Source organism: Macrotis lagotis, chromosome 4 (genome assembly GCF_037893015.1).
Source record: "Macrotis lagotis isolate mMagLag1 chromosome 4, bilby.v1.9.chrom.fasta, whole genome shotgun sequence".
NCBI lineage: Eukaryota > Metazoa > Chordata > Mammalia > Peramelemorphia > Peramelidae > Macrotis > Macrotis lagotis.
In genome coordinates this window covers 74,890,265-74,909,119 of record NC_133661.1, presented here as the reverse complement: position 1 = coordinate 74,909,119, position 18,855 = coordinate 74,890,265, and the positions used below count along the sequence as shown (strand labels likewise).

General features: G+C 37.4%; 1 protein-coding gene across 3 annotated transcripts in view; it reads right to left on the bottom strand.

Annotated features, from left to right (window-relative positions):
* DNMBP (dynamin binding protein) overlaps positions 1 to 18,855 on the bottom strand; it is a 125,742-nt gene that overhangs the window by 55,332 nt on the left and 51,555 nt on the right. The window lies entirely within an intron of this gene.

Sequence of the window (18,855 nt, the reverse complement as noted above, 5' to 3'; positions counted from 1 at the left end):
ATAAAATTGGATTGGATTGGGAGCGAGAAACAATGAGGAGTCATTGATGAAACCTAGGTCATAAGCCTTGATGACTGGAAGAATGGTGGTGCCCTTGATAGTAATAGGAAAATTAGAAGAGGAAGGGGTTAGGAGTAAAGATAATGACTTCAGTTTTGGACATGAGTTTCTATTGTCTACAGGACATCCAGTTCAAGATGTGCAATAGCAAATGGAGATACAAGATTAGAAGTCTAGGGGCGGCTAGGTGTTGAAGTGGATGAAGTGGATAAAGCACCAGCTCTGGAGTCAGGAGTACCTGAGTTCAAATCCAGCCTCAGACACTTAATAATTACCTAGCTGTGTGACCTTGGGCAAGCCACTTAACCCCATCTGCCTTGCAAAAACAAAAACAAACAAAAAAAGATCAGAAGTCAGAGGCAGCTAGGTGGCATAGTGGATAGAGCACTGGCCCTGGAGTCAGGAAGACCTGAGTTCAAATTCAGCTTCAGACACTTAAGAATTAATTACCTGTGTGAACTTGGGCAAGCTACTTAATGCCATGCCTTGCCACCCCCCCCAAAAAAAGTCTTGTGTTTTACAGAACAGAGAAAATAGACCTAGATAAATAAATTTGAGAATCATTAGCATAGAGATGACACCTGAATCCAGATGAGATAACCAAGTGAAACAGTATAGAAACAAGATGACAAGAGAAGAGGGATCAGGACAGAACCCTGTGGGACATTCCTAGTTAACATGTAGGACCTAGATGAGGATCTGGCAAAGGAGACTGAAGAGTGATCAGACAGATAGGAGAACTAGGAGAGAATAATGCCATGAATGATATAGATAATGATATCAGAGAGAAAACTGTATTAAGGAGAAGAGGGCAATTGATATCAAAGGTTGCAGAGAGGTCAAGAAGAATGAAGACTGAGAAAAAGCCATTAGATCTGGTCTTCTGCCCTGAAGTTATCCTAAAGTAATACAGGAGGTGCCTAAACAAAATTTAACCCCTCAGACTTAACCTAGAAGAATGGTGTAATGTAGATGGCCCTTCTCCTAAAGGCATTCAGATAAATGTCTGAGAAGTTAGGAGGCAGCTTGGTGTAGAAAATAGACTGATGAATTTGGAGTAAGGACACTTGGGTTCAAATCTGAGCTTTGAACTCATGAGGCAATCATTTAATGTTTCTAAGGAAAGTATTTTATAAACGTTTTTAAGGGATAGGGGCAAGGAAAAAAACAATCCCTGGTAACATGGAGCTTACATTCTACTGAGAAAGACAAGAATTATGTATTAATAATACAAGGAAAAATAAAAAATTAACAATTATAGGGGCGGCTAGGTGGCGCAGTGGATAGAGCACCGGCCTTGGAGTCAGGAGAACTTGAGTTCAAATCTGGTCTCAGACACTTAATAACTACCTAGCTGTGTGGCCTTGGGCAAGCCACTTAACCCATTGCCTTGAAAAGCCTAAATAAATAATTATAGACATATACAGAAAACTTAAATACACTATTTGATGAGTAAGGCTACAAATAGTTGGGATCATCAGAAAAGACTCCCTTCATTAGAAGAGTGAAGTAGGGTCTTAAAAATAAGAATGAATCTATGAAGAAGGATGCTGATGCATCCCAGGTATGTGGATCACCTGGGCAGAGGCAGGGAAATTGGAGCAGAGAAGACAATGTGGCTGGATCCCAAATTGAGGAAGGGCAGTGATGGTCAAGGAGACTAGAATAACTGGTGTAGGGCTTTAAAAAATCAGGCTAGAGAAAGCTCCTGGAGTTAAGACAGGGAGAACAAATTGGCAGAGGTGTGTAACTGGACTAGGGAGAGAGCTGAGGTAGGGAAACCAATAAGAAGGCTGCTCTTTTTCTGGTTCTGAGCTGGGGTAGAAGCTAAATGAGAATAGGGAGTGGGGTGGTAAGGCAAACTGGGGCAAATGCCTAGCTGTTACAGGATAAGGGAACAAAAAGGCCAAGATAACAACAAGTGCTGAAAAGATGAAACTGGAAGATTAGAAGAATGATGATGACTTCAACAAAAATTGCCAAGTTTGGGGCGGCTAGGTGGCGCAGTGAGTAGAGAACCAGCCCTGGAGTCAGGAGTACCTGAGTTCAAATCCAGCCTCAGACACTTAATAATTACCTAACTGTGTGGCTTTGGGCAAGCCACTTAAGCCCATTGCCTCGCAAAAACTTAAAAAAAAAAAAAATTAAATTAAATTGAAAAAATTGGCAAGTTTGGAAAAGAAGGTCTAAGAGGAAACGTAACGAGTTCTGTTTTGGACATGCAGTTCAAAATGGCTCTGGGATGTCCAGCTTTAGAAGTTCAAAGGACAACCGAGGATCTAAGCCTAAGGGTCTGGAGAGAGATTGGAGCTGGTTAATAGTAGAGATCTCCAAGTCATCTCCCTAGTGGTGATGTTGAGCTGATGCCATTTCTGAGGGGAAGGCAGAAAACCTGGGAAAAAATCCCCCCAGTCTCCTCAGTTAAGTGCCTTAAGATTTTTACTCTTAGAAAGTTGCCTCTAAGTTTCCTGCCAAACTGGCTGCCTGACCAGGAGGCAGTCTTTCTGATCTGTAGGAGATGGAGAAAAACAAATATGCTCAACTTGCATAAACATCTGGTTCAGGGTGTGGGCTCTGCAAAAAAAGTTGCAGGATTTCTTCTCCTTGCACTCATCCCAGCATGCAGCAGTAATTTTAATGAAGTCATTCAGAGCCCTGGACAGAAAGCCAATTTCTCCTTTTGGGAAAAGCTGTTGAATATGTGTTGGAAAGTCTTGAATTTGTTTAACAGTTAAAATCTACATGCTAAGCCTACTTTCTAAAGCAGTCTTCAATACATATTTTTGAATATTATCTTCTCTATCCCAGGAAAGGGATATAGGTTTTAATGGACTATCAAGTTTTCTAATTTTACTGTGGCTTTCTTGGAATCTTGTTCCTTTCTGTTAAGATTCAGAATAAGACACACAAAATGGTCCTGCCTCTAACATGCTCAGAGTTCCTCTTGAGACTTAAAGGAATATATTCTACAGAACAGCATACACCACTGTGTTTCAACATAAATGTTCGTGAGTGTTTTGATGTAGTCTTTTTGTATTTTTGTGGAAAAAATTTTTTTTGGCTTCTTTAGAGTTTTACAAAGAAAGTCTAGATCAGGAGAGGCTAGGTGGCACAGTGGATAAAGCACTGGCCCTGGAGTCAGGGGTACCTGGGTTCAAATCCGGTCACAGACACTTAATAACTACCTAGCTGTGTGGCCTTGGGCAAGCCACTTAACCCTATTTGCCTTGCAAAAACCTAAAAAAAAAAAAGTCTAGATCAATCTTCATGGACTTGCTCATTTCATCAAGGCAATAAGCAGGGACAATTTGGGGTATCTGTGATGGAGAATATCATCTGTATCTAGAGAAAGAATTGTGGAGAAAATGCTAAACAACAAGATTCAAATTCCACCTCTGAAACATAAGTACTGTATGAACCTGGGCAAATAACTTAACCTTTCTTGCTGCAAGCAATTTTTTTTGCAAGGCAAATGGGGTTAAGTTGGCTTGCCCAAGGCCACACAGTTAGGTAATTATTAAGTGACTGAAGCCAAATTTGAACTCAGGTACTCCTGACTCCAGGACCTGTGCTCTACCCACTACGCCACCTAGTCGCCCAATGCAAGCAGTTTTTAAAAAATGTATTTATTCTGAACTTAACATGATCACATTTACATATGCCCACACATGCACATATTTCCACACTACAGCAAAAGAGAAAAAGAGGATTCTATGTGGAACTGAACTTCCATCCCCCACCACTTACTTATAAAAATAGATTCCAAGGATTATTTTCAAAACTTCCCTTGTTTTTGTTTCCTTCTGAAGCTTCTCTCTACATTTGAAAAAATTTTATTGCCATCTTTTTTTTTTTGGCACCTTACAGCAAATATGTTTTCCTCCCCCTGGCCTTCCTCTAAAAAACTGAGAGAGAAAAAAGAAAAGAAAAGAAACAGGCCTCTACTTCCTAAAAGAGAAGTGAAGAACACAGGATGCAGACTAAGAAGGTTTCCCAAAAGTCTAGGTGAAATTTTGAGCTTTTATAACTCAAGAAATATAAGTGCTATAAATTAACCCAAAAATAACATTTGGAAGGTCATTTAAAATTTCCAAAATACTTTAATAAGATTTAAATTCCACCTACCCACCATTTTGTGCTATGTAATACTATAGTAGTTTTACTTTTTGTAAAAACTTGCATGACCTGCTGTTCAGTGACTAAAAGAATTGTATTTTTTTAAAAAGCATACATCAGGGGCAGCTAGGTGGCACAGTGGATAAAGCACCGGCCCTAGAGTCAGGAGTACCTGGGTTCAAATCCAGTCTCAGACACTTAATAATTACCTAGCTGTGTGGCCTTGAGCAAGTCACTTAACCCCATTGCCTTGCAAAAACAAAAAACAAAAAAACAAACAAAAAGCAGTCAGTCTGTATTCAAACAATATCAGCTTTTTCTCTGGAGGCAGACAGAATAATTTATGGGATTGCCTTGATCAATAGCTAAGTCATTCACAATTCTTCATAGGACAATAGTGTTATTATTGTGAATAACATTCTCCTGGTTCTGTTCTCTTCATTTTGTTTCAGTTTATGTGAGTCTGTCTAGATTTTTCTGAAATCATTCTACTTGTTTCATTAAAATCATATACCACAGCTTGTTTAGCCATTCCCCAATTGATGGGGCATAACTTTTAATTTCCAAAAGAACCATGTTTTTAATGCCAGTCCTATCATCCAGGAAACATGGCCCCAGAAGAAAAAGTCTACTGAAAATAGATCAGACCACTGAGATGGGTCTACCATGAGGATCTCTTCAACTAGTAACACCACTGATCTGAGAAAGTGTCATCCAGAAACTGTCACAAATGCAGTACATGATGATCAAGTGTCATGTCTTTTTAAAATTTTAAGTTACACAGAATTCACAGAACTAAACATGAAAAAATGATGTTTTTGCTGCATTTACATTACTATATTGCTTTTTTGCCTTGGAATAGGGTTCTACATGCACATTCATTTCTCTTGTAATAAACTAGTTTTTCATTAAGTTTTGTGAAGCTGAGACTGCCTGTCAACTAAATTTACCAAAACTTAAATCTGCACTAAGACAATAGGGAAAAGCTATATTTTTTTGGACATGATCAAAGCAAGAATTTATTTTGTTTGATTGTATACTTATAAGGTTTTATTTTCTTGTTCAGTGCAGGGAGGGAGGAGGGGGGAAAAGAGAAAAAAAATTGTAGCTTGAAAAAAAATTAAGTTAAAAAGATTAAGGAAAAAAGCAGTTAGCAGAATATGCTGAGAGGCATGTTTCTATTTTCTGGAATTCAAGGGAAAGTCTAAAAGAAAACAGATATATATATGTGTGTAGGCAATAAGCCTACTTGATAGACAGATATTTCATAAGAAAATAACCATTTTCAGCTTCAATACCAAAATATCTATTTTATATGCTGAGAACTGACAAAAATATGATGATAAAGACAAATGTACACATCTAAGAACCCAGAATTTAAGTTGGATAGGTCCATAAAAATCAAGGAAGAAGCTTAAAGACACCAAATAGGGTAAGGATGTTGGGGAGGGGGTTCCCATATTTAGCAAAACAAAGAAAAAGTCATTTAACAGGGAAATGGGGTAATAGTTTAATTAAACCATTCAAAATAAAATTTAGTCCTCTAAATTCCAAGTTTCTGAAAAACAACTCTTCTGACACATTATAAATTAAAATTCAGATTCACAAATTGAAACAGAAAATTTACTTATTTTTTAAATCATTAGAACAAATGCCAATATTAAAGAATATCAAGGCAGAGAAGAGTCAAGATGGCAGAGTATGAGGAGCAACCCATCCAAACTCTTTAACATTTCCATCCAAATTTTAAAATAATGTCTCAAATTGAATTCTGAAGTGGCAGAGACAACAAAATTGGGGATGAGACTTTTTCCAGTCTAAAATAATTGAGGAGGTCCACATGAAAGGTCAGTGACAATGGAGCAGTGGCTGACTCAGAGCCCATGCAGGAATAATAGTCAGAGGTCTTAAAGATAACTGCCACAGGGAGATCTCTGTCCAAAGGCAGGAAGAGGTCAGATAATTAATCAAAAAAAGGATTACAGGGGACTTTTTGCTGGAATTGGATTCAGGAGATGACAATATCTGGCAACTCACTTGTTCATAGGCAGTTCTGGGTTGTAGTTCCAAGGTGGGAAGAGTACAAGGACTGGTCACAAGGAGGCGGGATCCTAGCTGCAGTTCCAAGGAGGAGAGCAGTTTTAACATTTTCTGGTTACAGGAAAGATCAGAGAATATACCAAAAGAACAGTGACCATACCTCTCACTAGATCAAACTACCTAAGAAGCACTGAAAATCTGACAACCTCCAGAACTAATTCTAAAAACAGAACATAAAAGCCTGAAACTTGGGACAGTGACTCTCCATCCTAAGGTGAGCAGAATCGTACTTTTTCCATAAAGTTCAAGGTCAAGAAATAGGTTGAAAAGTGAGGAAGCATCAAAAAAAAAGAATTTGGCTATAAAAACCTACTATGGTGGCAGAGAAGACTGACACAAACTAAGAAGAAAACAACAATGTGAAAACAGCTACCACCAACAAAGACTCAAAGACAAATGCTAATTGTACCCCAAAGTCAGCAAGAATGCCTGGAAAAAGGAATATAATGAAAAAAGTGCAAAAGAAGGGGGCTTAGCCCTACCTGATCTAAAATTATATTATAAAGCATCAGTCATCAAAATTGTTTGGTATTGGCTAAGAAACAGAGTGGTGGACCAGTGGAATAGACTAGGTGCATTAGCAGGAAATGATTATAGTAATCTGCTGTTTGATAAACCCAAAGAGTCCAGCTATTGGGATAAAAACTCTCTCTTTGATAAAAACTGCTGGGAAAATTGGAAGTTAGTATGGAAGAAACTAAGATTAGACCAACACCTCACACCCTTTACCAAGATAAGATCCAAATGGATATAGGATTTAGACATAAAAAAACAATACTATAAGCAAATTAGAAGATCAAGGACTAGTTTACCTGTCAGATCTATGGAAAGGGAAGCAGTTTATGACTAAGGAAGAGATGGAGAATATCACCAAAAACAAACTAAATGATTTCAATTACATTAAATTAAAAAGCTTTTGCACAGATAAAACCACTGTAACCAAGATCAAAAGAAATGTAGTAAATTGAAAAACAATCTTTACAACTAATGATTCTGACACACTCATTTCTAAAATATACAGAGAACTGAGTCATATTTTTAAAACAAAAAGTCATTCCCCAATTGACAAATGGTCAAAGGATATGCAAAGGCAATTTACAGATGGGGAGATCAAAGCAATCCATAGCCATATGAAAAATTGCTCTAAATCATTAATTATTAGAGAAATGCAAATTAAAGCTTCTCTGAGGTACCACTTCAACTCTCAGACTGGCCAATATGACCAGAAAGGATAATGATCATTGTTGGAAGAGTTGTGGGAAATCTGGGACACTATTACACTGTTCTTGGAGCTGTGAACTCATCATCCAACCCTTCTGGAGAGCTATTTGGAACTATGCCCAAAGGGCAACAAAAATGAGCATACCCTTTGATCCAGCAATACTACTGAAGAGATGATGAAAAAGGGCAAAAACATCACTTGTACAAAAATATTTATAGCAGCCCTGTTTGTGGTGGCAAAGAATTGGAAATCAAGTAAATGTCCTTCAATTGGAGAATGGCTTAACAAACTGTGGTATATGTATGTTATGGAATACTATTGTTCTATTAGAAACCAGGAGGGATGGGAATTCAGGGAAGCCTGGAGGGATTTGCATGAACTGATGCTGAGTGAGATGAACAGAACAAGAAAAACACTGTACACCCTAACAGCAACATGGGAGTGATGTTCAACCTTGAAGGACTTGCTCATTCCATCAGTGCAACAATCAAGGACAATTTTGGGCTGTCTGCAATGGAGAATACCAGCTGTATCCAGATAAAGAACTGTGGAGTTTGAACAAAGTTCAAGGACTATTCCCTTTAATTTAGGAGAAAAAGAAAAACCACATATCTTATTGTCTAATGTTGTTATCTCTTAAGCTTTTTGTTTCTTCCTTAAGGATATGATTTCTCTCTCATCACACTCAATTTGGATCAATGTACAACATGGAAACAAAGTAAAGACTGAGAGATTGCTTTCCGTGGGGGGGGGGGGATGGGGGAGGGAAGTAAGACTTGGGAAAAAAATTGTAAAACTCAAAATAAAATCTTTAATAAAAAAAACAAATGCCTGGAAGAGTTAAAGAGATAAAAGTGGAGAGTGACACAAGAAAATTATGAAAAGAAAATTAACTATTTACATTATATATGAGAAGATAATATTTGTAACTCCTAAAAACTTTATTATAGGGTAATTCGAAGGAGTCTACATAGATAAATCAATTATATTGTAATAATATCCAAAAATAAATCACAAGAGTGAGAAAGATGGATGCACTGAAAGAAGGGAGAAGTTGAAAGATGAAATCTTTCTAACATAAAAAAGGCATGCAAGGAAGAGCTTTTATAATGGAGGGAAATGTATGTGGGGGGATTGGCAGGCAATGACTGAATCTTACTCTTTTTGGAATTGTTTTAAAGAAAGAAAAATATAAAATACACACTCAGTTGGATACAGAAATCTGACTTAATAAGGGAAGGAATGGGGCGGCTAGGTAGTGCAGTGGATAGAGCACTGGCCCTGGAGTCAGGAGTACCTGAGTTCAAATCTGACCTCAGACACTTAATAATTTCCTAGCTGTGTGGCTTTGGGCATGCCACTTAACCCCATTTGCCTTGCGAAAACCTAAAACAAAAAAAAAAAAAATAAAGGAAGTAATGATCAGAAACAAAACAGAGTTTTGAGGAGGGACGAGAGAGAGAGAGAGAAACAGACAGACAAGACAAGACAAAACAAAGAAAATAGTATAGAAAGAAATACATAATTAGTAATCCTAACTGTGAATGGGATGAACTCACCCATAAAAAGGAAGCAAAAATAAGAATCCAATTTTGTATTTTTATAGGAAATACAACTGAAACAGAAAAACACATGAGTTCAAATGAGAAAGGCTGCAGCAAAATGCTTCAACTGAAGTAAAAAAGATTGAGTAGGAATCATGTTATCAGACAAAGCATAAAGCATAAGCAAAAATAGACATAATTAAAAGAGAATTACATTTTACTACTACTACATTTTACTTAAAACAAACAATATCAAAAAAAATTTATAGCAAATTTCTCTGATAAAGATCTCCTTTCCCAAATACACAGGAAACAGAGACAAATTTATGAAAACAAGAGCATTTACCAGTTGATAAATGCTCAAAGGATATGAACAAGCAGCTTTCAAAAGAAGAAATTAAAAGTTACCTATAGTCATATGAAAATAATGCTCTAAATCACTCATGTCTATCAGAAATGAGAAATGCTAGAGGGGATGAAGGAAAATAGGTATACTAACTGTTAGAGGAGTACTGAGCGGTTCAGCCATTCTGCCCAAAGGACTAAAAAACTGTGCATACTCTTTGACCCAACAATCCCATTACTAGGTCTGTCTTCCAAAGGATTCAAAGGAAAAGGGAAAGAACCTATGTGCACAAAAATAATTTTGTGGTGACAAAGAACTGAAAATTGAGAGAACACTCATCAGTTGGGGAATGACTGAATAAGAGATGGTATATGATTGTGATGGAGTGCTGTTCATGTTATAAGAAATGATGAGGGGATGGTTTCAGAAAAAAATATAGGAAAACCCATATATACTGATGCAAAGTGAAGTGAAAAGAACCAAGAGATCATTGTGTACAGTAACTGCCATGTTATAAGGATGATCAACTGGAAAAGTCTTCACTACTCCGATCAATACAATGATCCAAGACAATTCTAAAGGACTCATGCTGAAAAACATGCTATCTCCAGAAAAAGAACTGATGAAATCTGAATGTGGGGGTGGCTAGGTGGCACACTAGATAGAGCACTGGCCCTGGAGTCAGAAATACCCAAGTTCAATCTGGCCTCAGACACTTAATAATTACCTAGCTGTGTGGCCTTCGGCAAGCCACTTAACCCCATTGCCTTGCAAAAAACCTAAAAAGAAAAAATCTGAATGCAAATTGGAGTATAATTTTATTACTTTAATTTTTTTCCTTTTTATGATATGGTTCATAGGGAAATATGCTTTCAATGATTTCACATGTATATTGTCATCATTCTGCTTGCCTCCTCAGTGGGTGGGGAAGATTGAGAGGGAGAGAGAAAATTTGGAAATCAAAATTTAAAAAGAAATACATTTTATATGTATGTTTGTATTAATATTGAAAAAGAGTAAATTCTTCAAACTATGAAGGAAAGAAGAAAACAAGCAAAGATATCTGGCACTGTGCTTGTGCAAAATTTATTTCATTTGGTCCTCACAATCCTGAGAGATAAGGGTAGGTAATACTATCAATAACTCTATCTTACAGCTGTAAAGGGTCACATAGCTAGGTCATATTTAAACTCAGTTCTTCCTGACTCCAGGTCCAGCATTCTACCTACTACATCACCTAACTACCTTGAATAATTTTTGCTCTTATCTGAAATGGAAAGAAGAAGGTTGCATATTCACATCTCACAAATACACACAAAGACTTAGAAATTCAAAAAGTATAAAAGGAAAAATGTGAGGACAAAGAGGAGGAGGAGGATAATACTGGGAAGTGAATAGTCATCAGTAAAACAAGCTTCTTGATCCTGAAAGTGAGAAGAAAAGGTGGGGAAGGGGAGAAAAGGTATAAGATATAAGAGAATACATTAGATTGCCTCTTGGTCAATGGGAGAAGGGCTTACAAAATACTATATGAATATAATGAAATATTATGCTGTAAAAAATGATGAAACTATTTTTTTTTCTGAAGGTTTTTGCAAGGCAATGGGGTTAAATGACTTGCCCAAGGCCACACAGCTAGGTAATTATTAAGTGTCTGAGGCCGGATTTGAACTCGGGTACTCCTGACTCCAGGGCAGGTGCTCTATTCATTATGCCAGCTAGTTGCCCCATGAAACTATTTTCTTTATTTTTTTTAAGGTTTTTGCAAGGCAAATGGGGTTAAGTGGGTTGCCCATGGCCACAAAGTTAGGCAATTATCAAGTGTCTGAGGCCAGATTTGAACCCAGGTACTCCTGACTCCACGGCCGGTGCTTTATCCACTGCGCCACCTAGCCACCCCTCCATGAAACTATTTTCAAAGAAACCTCAGTAGTATAAATAGCAAGGAATAAGCAAGCAGAATCAGAACAACAATTTATATAACAATGTAAAGAAAAACAACTCCCACTGATCAAAGCAATAACCATATGACCCATCAACAGAGACAGATAATGGACACCAGGTAGAGAACCATGCTTTTTGAGTTGGCCATTGTGTGGACCTGATTTTCTTCCCTACACTTATATCAAAGGTTTCCCCCCAATGGTTTTAATTCCCTTTGTGGATGATGTATATTGTCAAGCTTGAATATTCAAATAAAAGACAATTATTTTTTGGAAATAAAGAATACATTTTTGCAACTATTCCTGATTTATACTGTGCTTTATTTTAGACTTACTATTGAAAACAGTCCATCAAATAATCAGTCATTAATACAATCCTTCATGGCCTAAAATGAACCAAAAAACTACTGAGTGCTTACTATGCTATCATTATTACTATTTAGATTGTATGTGATAAAGCATAAAGATTTCAAAATTGTTTTTTGCCCACAATATAGCTAAAATCCTTTGAAAATAATGGGGTAACAATCATCAAAACAACCAAATACTGGCTAAGAAATAGAATGAGAGATCAGAAGAATAGTTTAGGTACAAAATAGTAAATGACCAGAATAATCTAGTGTTTGCGAAATACAAAGATCCAAGCTTTAAGGGACAAACATTCACTTTTTAACAAAAATTGCTGAGAAAACTAGAAAGCAGTCTAGCAATAAGTAGGTCTATGGACTAAACATCTCACTCCATAAAACAAGATAAGGTCAAAATAGACATATATATCTACAAATGATAACCATCTACAAACTAAGCCCAAAGGTATTCTACTGAAGTAGAAATCAGCTTACAGGATTCACTGGATTTAAAGCAATATTTACGGTCATGTCTGACTCTTTGTGACTCCATTTAATGTTTCCTTGACAAAGATGGTTTTCCATTTTCTCCTCCAGCTAATTTTATAAATGAGAAAACTGAAGAAAAGAGGATTAAATAGTTTGTCCAAAGTCACACAGCTAATATTTGAGGCTAAATTTGAATTCAGGTCTTCTTGACTCCAAGTCTGGCTCTCTATCCACTGTGCCACATAGCTACCCCATCTCTATAGACTGAATATTTATTTAAGACTAGAACCACAGATCTATAGTCTTAGAGTCTGCACAGTTTCTTGAGGTTCAGGTGAAGTAATTTGCTCAAGGTGCCAGAGTAAAGAGCAGAGCCAGGATTTGAACTAAGTCTTCTGACTCAAAATCCAGTGTTCTTTCCAGTACAAAAAAATACTGATCAGATTTAGAAATATTATCATCTAAGGATAGCTATGGATCTCAGTCTACTGATTGGTAGTTGGGACTTTGTCATCCCTCTAAATTCTACAGAATAATGTTTTACCCCCTAATGTATTATATGTCTAAAGACTCCCTAACTCTCCCTATTTAACATATTAAAAAAAAAACCACAAATTTCTCACTGGGAAAAAAAGGACTTGGGAGGAGGGAAGTGATAAGATAGGGATTTCAGTATATGCAGGTACAAAAGAATTTTCGTGACTCTGGAATTCATAGGATCATAGATTTAGAACTAAAAGGGATCTTAGAGACCACTGAGTCCAATCCTTCAAGGCACAGAGAGGCTGTCTAGTCAAGCATCACATAGCTAATAAATATCTGAGGAGAGATTTGAACACAGGTTTTATCCTAGGTGGATGGGATAGTTCTCTCTCTAAGTCTAGTGTTTTAGGGACTACCTCAAGCTGCTTTTGTCATGGAATTCCCAAGAGGCAACAGCAATTTGGCCATGCCTACTCCCCTCAAAGAGCCTGAAGGGGACATATAATCACTTCTGGTGACTGGTAAGCATGAGGCTCCCTTGCTCTTGGCTATTCTGAACTGACAGATGTGGGTATCTTATACCAACAGCACTGGGAAGCAGCTCCATAACTAGGTCTCCACAGGTTGTGAAACAACAGTGAAGGAAGCCCAGCCACCACTTCAGCCTGAGCCTGAGCTAACAGAACTATCAAACTGCAAAGCTCCGAGACTAAACTACCACTCAGAGCTCTGGGTCTGGTCGGCTGCTAAGTCATATGGGTGGCTGGGGGCTAGAAGAGTTCTCTATGGTCAGATGACCAGACAATAGAAATACCATGTGAATGTTGTCAGACTGAGAAACCTAGTGATGGCCCTCAATCAACCTGTAGTTACTTAGTGCCTACTCTATGCCAAACATTTTCTTAGATGGAATTAAACACTTAAGAGACTAATAAGAATGCAAATAAGAAATAAAGTTTACCTACATGAAACTCTTACCTTCAATTCTAGATCTTTACTTAACAACTAAAAATAATTTGAAATATAAAACACTAGCTAGGATAAAGAGAGTCTTGGAAGCGAACATTTCTTCAGAATTTTAGTGCAAAAATTTTAGTCATGTGGGTAAAAATGAATACTGACTTCATCTATTTACTATCAGCTCATTCAGTCATTGATTCAACATTTTCTTGGAGGTGGGAAGGCTAATGAAAAAATTTTACATGGCATGGTATTTGTATTAAATAGAGTGAAGACAAAGAGATTTCGACTGCAGAGCTCAGAATTCTAGATCACCAAGGTACAAGAAAAGTATGGCTAGGCTAAATTCACAGTAAAAGCTAGAAAAGCCAAGAGAGGCAGTGGTAGTTTAAAAAACCCCCAAAAAACCTAGGTGTCCCCTAGGGGGTTGAGCAGGTTGTCCTGAGGTGAGAAGGCTAGGAAATATCAGAGCTCCAAATGAGGAAATATCCCCAAATTAGAAAAAGCTATGAAGTAAAACCTGTCATGAGGGAAGCAAACCAGAAACTGTATGTCACAGGTAAGGTTACTTAGAAAAATCATTACCAAAAGTCAGTCATCCTTCTTTATGATCATTAAGATACCCACCTTGCTTTGCATCTGGGCTTTCTAGCTAAACTGTCAACTGCCTTCCATTTGGTGTGTTTAGGGAGGAGGTATAAGGGAATGACTGAGCACATGCTTCCTACTGGGGTGGGAAATGGGAACTAAGTCAACATTACTTGAGAAATCATTAGAAATAAAGGAAAAAACAAAGAATTCATGAGCAGGAAAGGGTTGGATAATTTGGCAATAGCAGCTGTCCTGAGAACTAAAGTGTGCCAAGGATCACTGACCCAAATTAAATATAATCAATGAAAAATAACCTGTAAATTTGGGAATTGTACCCTATCACTAATAAATGCAAGCAAACTGATTAGTAATAGAGTCAAGAAAAATAAGAATTAGAGATTAAAGATTTATCAATATCTGAGTAGAAGGTTCTTTGAATCTAGATCCTGATCCCAGTTCTTGAATAAAAATATACCTAATAAACCACCCCAGTGAAGCAGAAATCTCACTAAAAAATCATTCACTCAATCAAGCAACAAGTATTATTAAGCATTTACTATACCAGATACTGGGCCCTCATATACAGAGGCAAAAAAAAAAAGGAAAAAAACCCTGTTGTCATGGACTTCCACTCTACTGGAGACAAAAGGAACCTCCACATCAGTATAGAAAATTACTATCAAATAAATGAAACATAGTTAGGAACGAAGGGTATTGGCTGTTGAAGAAATCAGGGAAGAAATTGCCTAGAAGGATGTGCCATGGAATATGAGGTCCAGAGAGGAGGTCAATTCCAGGGTGCCAAATAAATAAGGCCAAGTTGTGAAGGCCTCCAGGTCACAGATGAGTAGATTCTACTGGATCCTAGGGACAATGGGGAACCACTAGCGTTGACTGAGGGAGAGAATTAAATGGTCATATCTGAGCTTCAAGATCCATTTGGCAACTCTGGGGAGAGCCTGGAGCACTGGAGAAGTCCAGGCTAACACCAAGGTAGTGATCCTGAGTGACTGGAAAAGGACTCCAGTGCCCTAAGCCTGAGAGAAGGTTGAGGGAGGCGAACATTTTGGGAGAAGGAGGGAAGCAAAAATAAATTATTTTGGACTTGATGAGTTTAAAATATCTCCAAGAAATTTAGTCTGAAATACCCTCAGTTGGAGAGCATAGGGTTGAACATAAGCATTTAGAAGTCATCTCCAAGTGAAAGAAAAAGCCAGAAAAAAAGAAGACCAAGGGTAGAGTCTTTCAGAATGCCCACAATTAGAGGTCATGATAAAGATAAAGATCTAGTCAGAGGAGCCAGAGAGGGATCAGACAGCTAATAGTAAAATCAAGGTCACAAAAACAGAGAGGAGAGGTGTAGTAGTCAAACATATCAGATTAGCAGAGAGGTCAAGAAGTATGAGATCTAGAAAAGACCAGAATTTTGCTAACTTTGGTAAAGACAATTTTAAACAACAAGGTTGCAAACCTAATTTCAAATAAGAAAGCAGGAAGTAAAGTCAACAGTTTTTCTAGTTTAGCTGAGAAAGAGAAGAGAGATATACAAAAATGGCTTGAGGGGAGAGGAAAGGAGGATCTAATTAAGATTTCTGAAGGATGGGAAAGATGCTGGCCTATCTGAAAGCAGTTGAGAAGAAAGAAACAGTAGAGGGGCAGCTAGGTGGTACAGTGGATAGAGCACCTGCCCTGGAGTCAGGAAGACCTGAGTTCAAATCCAATCTCAGACACTTAATAACTGTCTAGTTGTGTGACCTTGGGCAAGTCATTTAACCCCATTACCTTGAATGAATGAATGAATGAATAAACAAATAAACAGATGAATAGATAGATAAATAAATAGAGAAGAAACAGTAGATAGATTGAAGATTTGTGTGTGTGTGTGTGTGTGTGTGTGTGTGGGAGAGGGAGAGAAAGAGAGAGTGCAAAACTGCTGAATCAATCAAGGAGAGAAAGAAAAAGATATCCAATAAAAATAAAGGACAAAAAGAGGGAGTTCAGAGCAAATGTACTTAGTACTTAAGAAGATTCTCCCCTTTCTACATAGTCTTCACTTTGTTCCTCCAAGATCACATCTTCCCTTCTGTTAATGCCCACTATCCCAAATTACCTCGGATTTCACTATTTTGTGTTTATTTGCACTTAATCTCTTATTTATTCTATATAGATTCAATTATGTACTTGTCTTCCCCATTAGAACATAATAAGCTCCTTGGGAATAGGGATTTGTTCATTCTTTTTATTTGTATTCCCAGTACGTAGTAAGTAATTAATAAAGGCTTGTTGATTAATGGGGGAGGGGAGGTTTGAGGAGAGAAGAGAAATTTTGGTAGTTTTTGTGGGAGGGGATTTTGGGAGCAGACAACAGTACAGAGTAACAGTTTTTTAATAATAGGGTCAACACTGGGTGAGGGGAGAATCAAAGCAAAGGTAATGTCCTAAAGAATGGAGAAACTCAAAGAAAATAGAGGTATGGAAGGGTCAGAGGTTCCAATCAGGACAAAGAATAGGTGTGCCATTGTGAGGAAACCATCATTTCAACCAAATTTTATATTTTTTCTATTCCATTCAAACTGTTTATGATATTTCAGTTTGAAGAATTTTCTGACCCTTTAAAAAGCTTCCAGAGATTCTCAGTAGTTAGTCAGATTATAAATTTTCCAGGGTTGATGCAATTCTCTACAGATATTGCTGAGGAGTGAACAAGAAGAAGTATATTTTGGGAAGAGAAAAGAGGGAAGAGTTAACTGCTAAAGGACTACTCTCTGGTGCTCTTTCACTGTCACTCCCAGGTTCCTGATGTTATGAAATTAGGAGATGAAAGAAGCCACTGGAAAAAGCAAGGGCAAGAATACAGGAAGTGATTAAATTCCTGGCCCTAATAATGGAATAAATACTAAAGAAAGTCTTTTTGTAGACAAAAAGAGAATATCAACATTTAATGTCTAAATTGCAGTGAGGAACTGTGTTAAGGGTAAGCCTGGCCTCAGAAGACTGTGATCACAGACAAGTTATGTTTAATAGTGCTGACTATTAAAAAGTGTGCTGATTTACAGTTTATCATCAGATCACAGATCACTGAATACAGATGTGTTCTGCTAAGCTATGAGAAAACATCAGTATCAGAGGAAATGGTGGTTAATAACAATCATAATAAAAATCAAAGGGCATTACAGTACAGGATTTCACTAGAGTGTTTTTTATTTCTTGAAAACCTGACTATAGTTCTGTATAGAATCCAATTCACTAAGTATTCTTTGAACACCAACTAAGTCTAAAGCACTGAGAATAAAAAAAACAGCCCCTTATCCTCAAGCAACTTCTTTTCAATTGGAGGGTTCCTTAGGCATCAGAAAAGACTTCAGCTAATGAGCTGAGTCTTTTAAAGAAAGTAAAGATTCTAAGAGGCAGAAGAGAAGAGTAAATACAAAGGAATGGAGGTTAAAAAAAGAACTAAAGTCAAAGAACACTTCAGTTAGAATGTAGTGTGTGAAGGGGAATATGTGAAAATAAGTTTCAAATGTCAGCTACAGCCAAATTGTAAAAAACCTTTCAATGCCAAGTAGAGAAATGTGTCCAGAGGCACTAGGAAGCCACTGAAAGTGAGTATCACGGCCAGACTTTCTGCCTCTCTTACCAAAGGCAGGTAAATAATTTGCACTACTATTTTTAAGTTATAATTTTCTAGAACAAGTATATTGGAACATAATCATTTAAACGTTCTCCATTGTTCACAACTGGGGGGAGGAGAGGGATAAGAATAACCAACTGCTTTATGCTTTACAACCTAAAATATTGCCTGATGTCAGTTACTACTATATAGGCCTCTCCCTGTCTATACTATACCACAGGTAAAGATCATTTCAGCAAGAAACTTTCTGATCTATTTCCTAGTCTACAAGGAACCTACTATTCAGCAAAGAGGATAATCAATCTTGGTTTTCAAGGCAAAGCAAATCCTTTCAGACAAGTTATGTTTAATAGTGCTAACTATTAAAAATAGTGGGCTGATTTACAGTTTATCAACAGTTTGGCTAGCTTGAAATGCTTTTCCTGGGTAGTATTCTGAACCTGGAAAACTGAGATTTAAACTTTGGATTATATTGAACCCATCAACTAGTCTTTACTGACCTTGCAGTCAGTCTGAGAGAAGATAGAATCAGAGGCATTTTATTCCTATGCACCATAGATACTGCCCCTATTATAGAATTGTCATTAATAAAGGTAGGAGATTAGACTCTATAAAGAGTAAAATAAAGTCAGCCAACCATCAAGTCACAGTTCATAAGAATTCATTTATATAATGCCCTGGAGTATGCAAAGAGTTTTTCTCACAACAGCCCTGTGGAATCAATAATCTGGGTACCAATATGACCCTTTAAAGTTTATCACGGGGCAGCTAGGTGGCGTACTGGATAAAGCACCGGCCTTGGAGTCAGGAGTACCTGGGTTCAAATCCGGCCTCAGACACTTAATAATTACCTAGCTGTGTGGCCTTGGGCGAGCCACTTAACCCCATTGCCTTTGCAAAAACCTAAAAAAAAAAAAAGTTTCCTCCTTTTTTTTACATATCAGGAAACTGAGGCTCAAAGAGGTAAAGAGGTTAAGTCGCTTTCACAGGCTCCCCCAATTAGAAGGATGACACTGAGAACAA